Below are 9,621 nucleotides of genomic sequence, written 5' to 3' on the forward strand. Positions count from 1 at the left end.
GAGAGGAGGCGATTGATTTGATCTCTGATGACACCTGGGAAGAGACCGAACATGATTCATCGGACCCGGAGTCTGTATTCAGATGATGAGGAGGTGTATGCTGCTGGTTTTGATCCAGTCGTGGATTGGTAAGTGAAGCTTATTTGTTTCTTTCTGATGAATCGATGAGAAATGAATAAAATAGTCACACTCCGTGTTTCTGTTAAAAAAAAACACTGTTTCACACACTTATATCTGCGTTGCACACGTGTAAGCGCGTATGTGCATGCATGCGTCCATATTTGCTCATGTAATGTAAACATTATGTGTATGGGTGCGTGTGCATGCATACATAATTTTCTGTTTGTATGTAAGTGCATGGACATATCTCTCTCTATCTCTCTCTCTCTCTCTCTGTGTGTGTGTGTGTGTGTGTGTAAGTAAAGGTGCGTGTGTGTGTATGCGAATGTGTGCGTGTATGTTTATATGTATGTTTGTGTAAGTGCATGCATGTGTGCATACGTTTATATGTGTGTTTGTGTGTGCTACTGCTAATGTGTGCATGTGTATATCTGTGTGTTTGTGTGTATGTGTATATCTGTTTGTGTGTATCTGTGTGCAAGTGTATCTGTTTGTGTATGTGTGCACGTGTGTATCTTATACAGTCTATGATGTGTATGCAAATGTGTGTGTGTATGTGCATGCGTGACTTTGTGCATGCATGCATTTATGTCTATATCTGTATATTTGTGTGTGTGTAGGTGCATGTATGTGTGTTTGGTTGTGTGTATGCAAATGTAAGTAACTGCAGGCTTTATTTTTATTATTTTATTGTATTATTATTATAGTTATTTATTTATTATATATTTATATATTATTTTTTTCAAATTTTCTCTTACTAATAAATTGCTTCATAATGAAAAGTATTTTTATGTACATATATAGTGAGTTTGTAACAAATGCTCCTTTTGTTTTGTTTCTGTTTTTTTTTCTCAGTGTGGCTTCTCCAGTTATCTACGAAGAAGCAAATGGGCCATCTACATCGAACACACACCATCTCAGAGGGGCCGTGGCCGTGGTCGCAGCTGTAGCTGTACAATAAGTACATGGGGGGACTTGACACCTCAACAAGATGCTCAGAACAAAGTCGGTGCCCCATAAAACAAGTTGTATGTGACCATTTTCCAGCACTTCCTGGACATTGCAGTGATCAACAGCTTCATTTTACACAAAGAGCTGTGTGCCATCCACCATGATAAGCTCATGACACGGCAAAACTTTCAGGAGCTGCTAGCTGCTCCGCTCACAGGTGTTCCCCTGGATGGCAGGCCGAGAGAGATGCGATCATCTGCCTGTACCTGTGAGTGATACTCAAGACCTTTCACAGAGTTGCATACGATGCAAAAGGAGCACCCCATGGAAGTGCCAGAATGTGATGTGGGACTATGCTTGCAGTTAGACAGGAACTGCTTCAGAGAGCACCACATTTAAATGACTGGATTGAAGGATCCAAAAAACGCCTGGAGAACTGGAGTACAACAAATGGCTCCTGAGTGAAAACTGCAATCCAGTGTCTCAAAAAGACTTGTATATATGTATTATAGTTCCTTTTTCAAGAGTGAGGCATTAGATTCTTTCGATCATGAGTTTTCAGATTTTTTCTAAATAAAAACCAGTACAATTTCTTCCCGTTTTTAATTTTTTTGTCTATTTAAATTCTATTTACTAACTTATTACACAAAATAATGTACAACAACTGTAATTTCCTGAAAGCCTATAATTTTCTGAAAACAATGGCACCTTACACTTGAAGATACCACATTATATTATAATTTTATACTCAAAGAACCAAAATTAGTGAAAACGGCCAATTTTAGCTTTAGGTTCTAAAGGGTTAATAAGTGGCCAAAGATTGGTGCTAAGGAGTATGTTAAACTGAGAGAGCTTAGTGATTTTCTGCAAACATGTAGTGATGCTATGCCTCACATCAAGGGTCTTCAGGTTCTGAACGACTGCGAAGAGAATCAGAAGATGCTAGCCAAACTCCCTGATTGGATAACGTCCAGGTGGAATCGCTTTGTCACAGAGCAGCTGGATCAAGACAGACACTATCCAAGTTTCAAAGAATTTGCTTCATTCATCTCAAAGGAAGCACGCATAGCATGCAATCCAGTGTCATCATTACATGCGCTAAGGCCTGAGGAAAAGTCGTTCAGAGAAATAAAACGTCCAAAGGCAAACACCTTCGCCACTAATGTGAAAGCCTCAAACGCATCAAGCACCACAGCCAAATCCTTCAATGTTGAGGAGACCAAGTTGAGGGATGCCAATAAATCAAACAAAGGAAGCATGCCAGCTTATAACTCAAACACAGCCAAGTGTATGTGTTGTGGAGAGAATCACTCCATACATAAGTGTAAAAACTTAACAGAAGGATGTGGAGGATATGAGAAAGTTCGTCCAGGATAATAAGCTATGTTATGCATGCCTGAGGAAGGGACACAATTCAAAGGACTGTAGGAATAAAGCCATGTGTAGCATATGCAAAAGACAACATCCCACTCCATTGCACGAAGACAAAATCAGCAAATCAGACTTCCCTGCAAGGTGTCCAGCAAGCTGAAGAAAACACATCCTCACTATCTTGTGTGAATGGAGGTGAGGGTGGGAGCACATCTATGATTATTCCAGTATGGATCTCTTCACATGATAACCCAGATTCTGAAACCCTAGCTTATGCTCTGTTGAACACTCAGAGTAGTCACACATTTGTGGATCAGGAACTTCGTGGAAGGTTGCATGCATCAATGGAGCCAGTAAAATTAAAGCTTTCCACTATGATGGGAAGGGATTCCATCGTGGAAAGCCAGAGAGTCAGTGGACTCAGAGTCCGAGGATTTTCTTCAGATTGCCTCATTAACCTGGTTCCCGCCTACGCAAGCGAAATTCATTCCACTTGAACGTGCGCATATCCCCACATGTGAGACAGCTAATAAGTGGAAACACCTAGCAGTCATAGCCCCTGAGATGCCTCTGTTAATGGATTGTGGAGTGGGACTTTTGATTGGTTATGACTGCTCCAGAGCCCTGGCTCTACGAGAGGTTTTCACTGGAGGTGACTACGAGCCTTAAGCTATAAAGACGGACTTAGGGTGGAGCATCGTAGGGAGCTCACCACAGCGCGTGAATTCCAGGGATGTGACTGGGCTGTGCCATCGGATATCAGTCAGGGAGGTTCCACCTGTGACACCAGCTGCTGCTATTAAAGCCCTTGAATCTGATTTTGCAGACACCAGATCAGGAGAGAAAAGCATATCTCAAGAAGATATTCAATTTCTGCAGGTCTTAAAGGAAAGAATCCATCAGAACGAGTGTGGTCATCTTGAGATAACCCTTCCATTTAAAGCACGTCCTCACCTCCCTGATAATAAGAAGCTTGCCTTAATCCGCCTGAAGCACCTTAAAAAGAAACTGGACAGAGATCCTAAATTTAAGGATGATTACGTGAGATTCATGGAAGGTGTCTTCAAGGATGGGGAAGCAGAGGAAGCGGACAAGCAACCAGAGTCAGGAAGTGTGTGGTACATCCCACACCAAGGCGTCTATCACCCGAAGAAGCCAGATAAGATCAGGGTGGTTTTTGACTGCTCCGCAAAGTATGCAGGCACTGCCTTAAACGATCATCTGCTAACAGGACCTGATCTTACAAACGGGCTGATTGGAGTGCCCTGCCGTTTCCGCAAACATCCCATTGCTGTTATGTGTGACGTGGAAAAAATGTTCCACAGGTTCCATGTCAACAAAGAAGACAGAGATTATCTACGCTTCCTGTGGTGGGAAAATGGGGATACAGAGTCAGAGCCTAGGGTATACCATATGAAGGTCCATCTTTTCGGAGCATCTTCATCTCCAGGCTGTGCCAATTACGGCATGAAGCATATGGCCAGCCAAAATGAGAAAAGATACCCTGAAGCAGCTAGCTTCATCAGAAAGCACTTTTATGTGGATGACGGCCTCGTAAGCCTAGAGTCAGTCGATGGGGCAATCAAGCTGGTGAAAGAAACCCAAGCACTATGTGCTGAAGGAAAGTTGCACCTTCATAAATTCATCTCCAACAGTCGAGAGGTACTGGAGTCCATTTGTGCTACTGAGTGTGCTGCTGAAGTGAAGAATGTGGATCTCAACTGTGATGATCTTCCAGTCCACAGAGTGCTAGGAGTCCGATGGAATGTGGAAGGTGACGTCTTCTCCTTCAAGGTCTCACTTGATGAGAAACCAGCCACTCGACGTGGAGTTCTCTCAGTCGTGGCTTCGGTGTATGATCCATTAGGATTCTTGGCCCCATTAATCTTGCAAGGAAAGCGGGTGCTACAAGAGATGTGTCAGAAAGGCATCAGTTGGGATGAGCCACTCCCCAGCGAATTGAAGCCAAAGTGGGAGAGCTGGATCAATGATCTAAGAAATCTCGACAAGATTCAGATCCCAAGATGCTTCTCACCAGAGAACTTTGGAAAAGTCCTGAGAGTGGAACTGCATCACTTTTCAGATGCCAGCAGTCAAGGCTATGGGCAGTGCTCCTACATCAGATTGGTGGGCGAAGAGAAGGTGCATTGCACCTTGATTATGGGCAAGGCAAGAGTCGCTCCTACCAAAATAGTCACTATACCAAGGCTAGAGTTGACTGCAGCAGTAATCTCTGCTGCTATGAGCAGTATGCTAAAGGAGGAGCTAGAGATTAAGATCGACAGAGAATATTTCTGGACAGATTCTCAAGTAGTTCTTGGCTATATCAACAACGAAGCCAGAAGATTTCATGTCTTCGTGGCAAACCGTGTCCAGAGAATCCGGGAAACCACTGACCCAGGGCAGTGGTTCTATGTTGACACAGAGCACAACCCTGCCGATCACGCCTCAAGGGGCCTCCAAGTAGCAGAGCTGCTCAAGTCTAACTGGCTCACTGGACCCAAGTTCCTGTGGGAGAGAGAGGTAGTTCCAGCCCAAGGAACCTCAGAGCTACTGGTAGGAGATCCCGAGGTCAGAGCAACCCTAGTCTTGAAAACTGATGCTTCAAGGCAAGTCGATTTTCAAGAGAGACTCGCAAGGTTCTCAAAATGGTCCACAGCTGTAAAAGTCGTCGCTCGGATACAGCGGTTGGCCAAGAGGATCAAGGACAAAAGCCCCTTGATGTTGAGGAAAGGAGGAGAGCCACTCGCACCCTCATCAAGCTTGCACAGAAAGATGCCTTTGAAAAGGAGTTACACATTCTCCATACATCGGGAAAGCTGCCTTGTAACCACCAACTGTATCAGCTAGGCCCATTCCTCCAAGATGGTATAATGAGGGTGGGAGGACGTCTGAGGAAAGCATCCGCACTTCTGGATCTGAGACACCCTATAATCCTCCCAAAGGATGGTGTAGTCACGCGCCTTGTCCTTGCGCACCACCATGAGAAAACACAACATCAGGGCAGAGGACAAACGTTGAATGAACTCAGGGCAAATGGTTACTGGATTATTGGTGGCAGTAAGGCAGCAGCCCAGCACATAAAGCAGTGTGTCCTGTGTAAAAGAGCCCGCGCACCTCCAGAGGAACAACGGATGGCAGACTTACCCAGAGACCGTATTTAACCCTCCCCACCGTTTACGTACTGCGGTATGGACTGTTTTGGTCCCTTCTGTACCAAGCAAGGTCGTAAGGAAATCAAGCGATACGGCCTCTTTTTCACATGTCTGAGCTCCAGAGCAGTCAACATAGAGATGTTGGATGACAAGACAACCGATGCATTCATCAATGCTTTACGGTGCTTCCTAGCCATCCGTGGGGCCGTCAGGCAGATCAGATCAGATCAAGGATCAAACTTTGTTGGAGCACGAAATGAAATGGAAAGAGCTCTCAAAGAATTAGACAAGGAAAGAATAGCTACATACCTGGCAGATAAACAGTGCGACTTCTGCATGAATGCACCAGCCTCGAGTCATGCCGGAGGTGCATGGGAGCGGCAGATCAGAACGGTAAGGAGTGTGCTTGGCTCAGTCCTTGCTCACAGTGCTGGAAGATTGGACGACACTTCCTTAAGAACCTTCTTTTACGAAGCCATGTTCATTGTAAACAACTGCCCTCTTACGATTGACAGTATCAGTGATCCCACCAGTATGGAGCCATTAACACCAAATCATTTGCTCACTATGAAATCCTCTGTTCCTCTGCCCCCACCTGGTAACTTTGCTAAGGAAGACTTGTATGCCAAAAAACGTTGGAGACGGGTGCAATATCTGTCCGAGCAATTTTGGAACAGGTGGAGGAAGGAATATCTGGTCAACATCACTCTTAGACAACGATGGCATGCACCAAGGCGCAATGTGCAAGTCGGAGATATCGTCATTGTAAAGGAAGAAGCGCTCCCTCGTAATGAATGGAAACTTGCCAGGGTTCTTAAAGTACATGAAAATGATGATGGATTGGTGCGAAGAGTTACAATACAGATTGGAGAGCGCAAGTTAGGAAAAAGGGGTGAACGCCTCAACAAGCCATCCATCGTTGAGCGACCCATTCAGAAGTTAGTTATTCTCATAGAAAGCAGCTAAAATTCTGCTTCATAACTCTGGTGCAGTTAGTCTCTGACCAATTCAAATTTGAAATAATTCAAACAATTCACAAATCCTTTCTGTTGTTATGAAAAGATTGTTTTCTTGAACCTTTATGTAGTGAGAAAAGTGTTCTCAATTGATATTGTAACATTTAAATTTCATGTGGTGTATTCTGCATAGCAACTTTATCTGGAGAGTTTATAACTGTGGATCTACCATATCACTCAGTTTTCAGATGTTTTATGAGTGACCTTAACGTATGCTTTGAAATAACCATTGATGTGTCGGATTAATATGCATACAAAACACCAAGGTTGTATGATTTGTTATTAATAAATCAAATGTCATTTGGTGGTAGTGTAGCTGACGCGAAGTCTAGTGTGAACTTGTTTCCATGACTACACCGGAAGTTGTTCATGCGCAACCCCATATGAGGATAAAGTTGTTTGGTAATGCAATTATAATGTGTTTTGTTTACTGTAATCCTGAGTAATAGTGTGATTTAAAACTGTTTGTTACATTGCTCTAGTTAAATTTATGAAGAAGAGAAAAGTTGGTTATTGCTAGTCACATGTTTAACCCGGAAGTATTGAGAGTAGCGCGAGAGAGGAGAGAGAGTCGCGGGTGAGAACAGCGAACTTTTAAGCTCCCGTCTATTATTCTACAGCTGGTCTACCAGGCGAACACGGTAATAATTATTGAGCTATCTTAACATATTGAGCAAGGCACTCAACCCCAAATGGCTGCCCACTGTTCCGGGCGTGTGTTCACTGCTGTGTGTGTGCACTTATGTAGCAGGTTTATTTGTATACTTATGAACTCCACCAAAAATATTTATTTTTGTATTACTGGGAGTTTCGTTTTGGGTTCATTCTGCCTGCGCGTCGGGTTAGTGCAGTGCGTGCGTGTGACGTCATCAGACCGGGGACTTGCACCGCGCAAGGTTGACCTCATTCAGAGCAATGCTGGATTTGACTGAGGTGAGTTCACGTCAGGTCTCTCTGATAATAAAACGGATATATAAGTTGCTATTATCACTTATTTGTTGACTTATCACTGTGTAAGAGTGTCTATGATGATGAGTGAATCTTGCAGTAGTCTTAATGAACTACGAGCTGCGATATTGTGTCTATTAAATGTTAAATGCAGTTCGGTAGCTGCTGCAGTACGTGGTGAGCTAGTTTTTCGGCAGGCCATTAACATTGTATTGATGTGATGCTATTTTTTTTTTAGATGCTAATCTGATGTCACGCAACACTCATTGCCATATTGTTTATGACCACAGGTATGTTTTTTTTTTTGTGTGTTTGTGCATATTTGTTCTAAATGAATGAATATATGTGTAGTTTATCTAATGGAATTAATAAATGACTAAGGGGAATTTACAATGTGTTTTTCTATTGGGAACATCTGTGATATTTTTCTTTGTATTTGTTTTTGATTACAAATATATGTAGTTTTTCTTTATGAAAAGAGGTTAAATGTGATTAATGTGAATACAGTGAGAGCAATGCTGGATTTGACTGAGATGCAAATCTGATGTCACGCAACACTCATTGCCATATTGTTTATGACCGCAGATAATAAACTACATTGTGACAGCCAGTGCCCCTGTGTCTACTTGAGAACAACCCAGAACACAACGCAGACAGACAAGACGGGTTACATTGGTGCCGTCGATTCTTCAAGTATCGACGCCACTTCGATCGCCGTGGGGACTGCATTGTTTCACCCAAGTGTTGCACAATGGACTCAGTAAATACAGCAGTGGGTATGGGTGTTTCTGATCGGGATGTGTATGCTACTGTGGGGTTTGGGAGTGGGAGGTTATTCAAGGACGAGGTTCAGTCGCCTGATGTGGGAGGGTTGAGAACGATTCCAGTCGTGTCCAGTTTTCCCCCAGTCTTTCCCCAAGTGAGCAGCATACTCCATCAGCCTCTAGTGATGATGTAAGAGCCCTTATTACAGAGTTAGCCAGCCAAATTGGCCAGTCAATTGCAGACCAGCTGCAACGTAATAGGGATGTAACAGCACACGACACCTCTGTAAAAAAGGGGGGTTCACAGCCTGAACAGCAACCGACGGAGTTTAATTTGTCCGGTGTTAGGCTAGTAATGCAATCTGATGCTAAGGAGCCTCCTATTTATAGGGGTGATAGCAGTGATAAGTGTTCTGTCCGGGAGTGGGTGGAAATGGTAGGGGCATATTTTCGTAAGAGTAATGTTACAGTACAACAGCAGCTACATGAGATACTAGCTAAGCTAAGGGGGAAGGCTAGAGATGTAGTACGGGTTACCCTACGATATAACTCCACTGACGCGACTCCCGACTTTATCTTTGACATACTGAAACAACATTTTAGTGAGTTGACCTACTCATCCATGCCAATGGCTGACTTTTACAACACCAGGCCACTGCGAGACGAAGGGGTGATGGACTACTGGATCAGGTTGAATAATGCCATTGATATCGCTGACGAGTGCCTAAAGAGACAGAGACGAAGTGTTGAAGATCCGGGACGGGAGGTATGCATGATGTCCATCAAGTTTTGCCCAGACCCCATACTCTCTAACAGACTCAGCTTCAAGGCGGCCGAGGAATGGACCACGAGTGAGGTCCAGGAACGCATTGACGCCTACCAGAGGGAACTCAGAATGCGCACGCTGACTAGTTCTCATACTCCACAGAGACACATAGTCACTCACACCCAGTCAGCCATGTCACGAGAGCCAGAGCTGTCTCAACCAGCACCAGCAGAGCCCCAGTTTCAGCTGCCTTTTTCCCAGGGGCCCGTTCCGCCTCAAGCCACTATGTTTGCTAACGCATCAGTTCAAACGCCAACATCACAGCTTTCACCTTTAGCAGAACAGTTTGTGCCCAATTTCCCAGCTGTTCACTTGCCTCAACCATCACATGCACAGTCTGTTCCACAACATGCACAGTCACCAGCATTCTTTCAAGCCACTACAGCCACTGCCGCAGCTGTTGGTGTGAATAGCATGAATGCACTGATCAGTCTTCTAGATCATTTGGTGGTGCGTCAGAACGTCCAAGC

This window comes from Carassius carassius, chromosome 34 (assembly GCF_963082965.1).
Source record: "Carassius carassius chromosome 34, fCarCar2.1, whole genome shotgun sequence".
Taxonomy (NCBI): domain Eukaryota; kingdom Metazoa; phylum Chordata; class Actinopteri; order Cypriniformes; family Cyprinidae; genus Carassius; species Carassius carassius.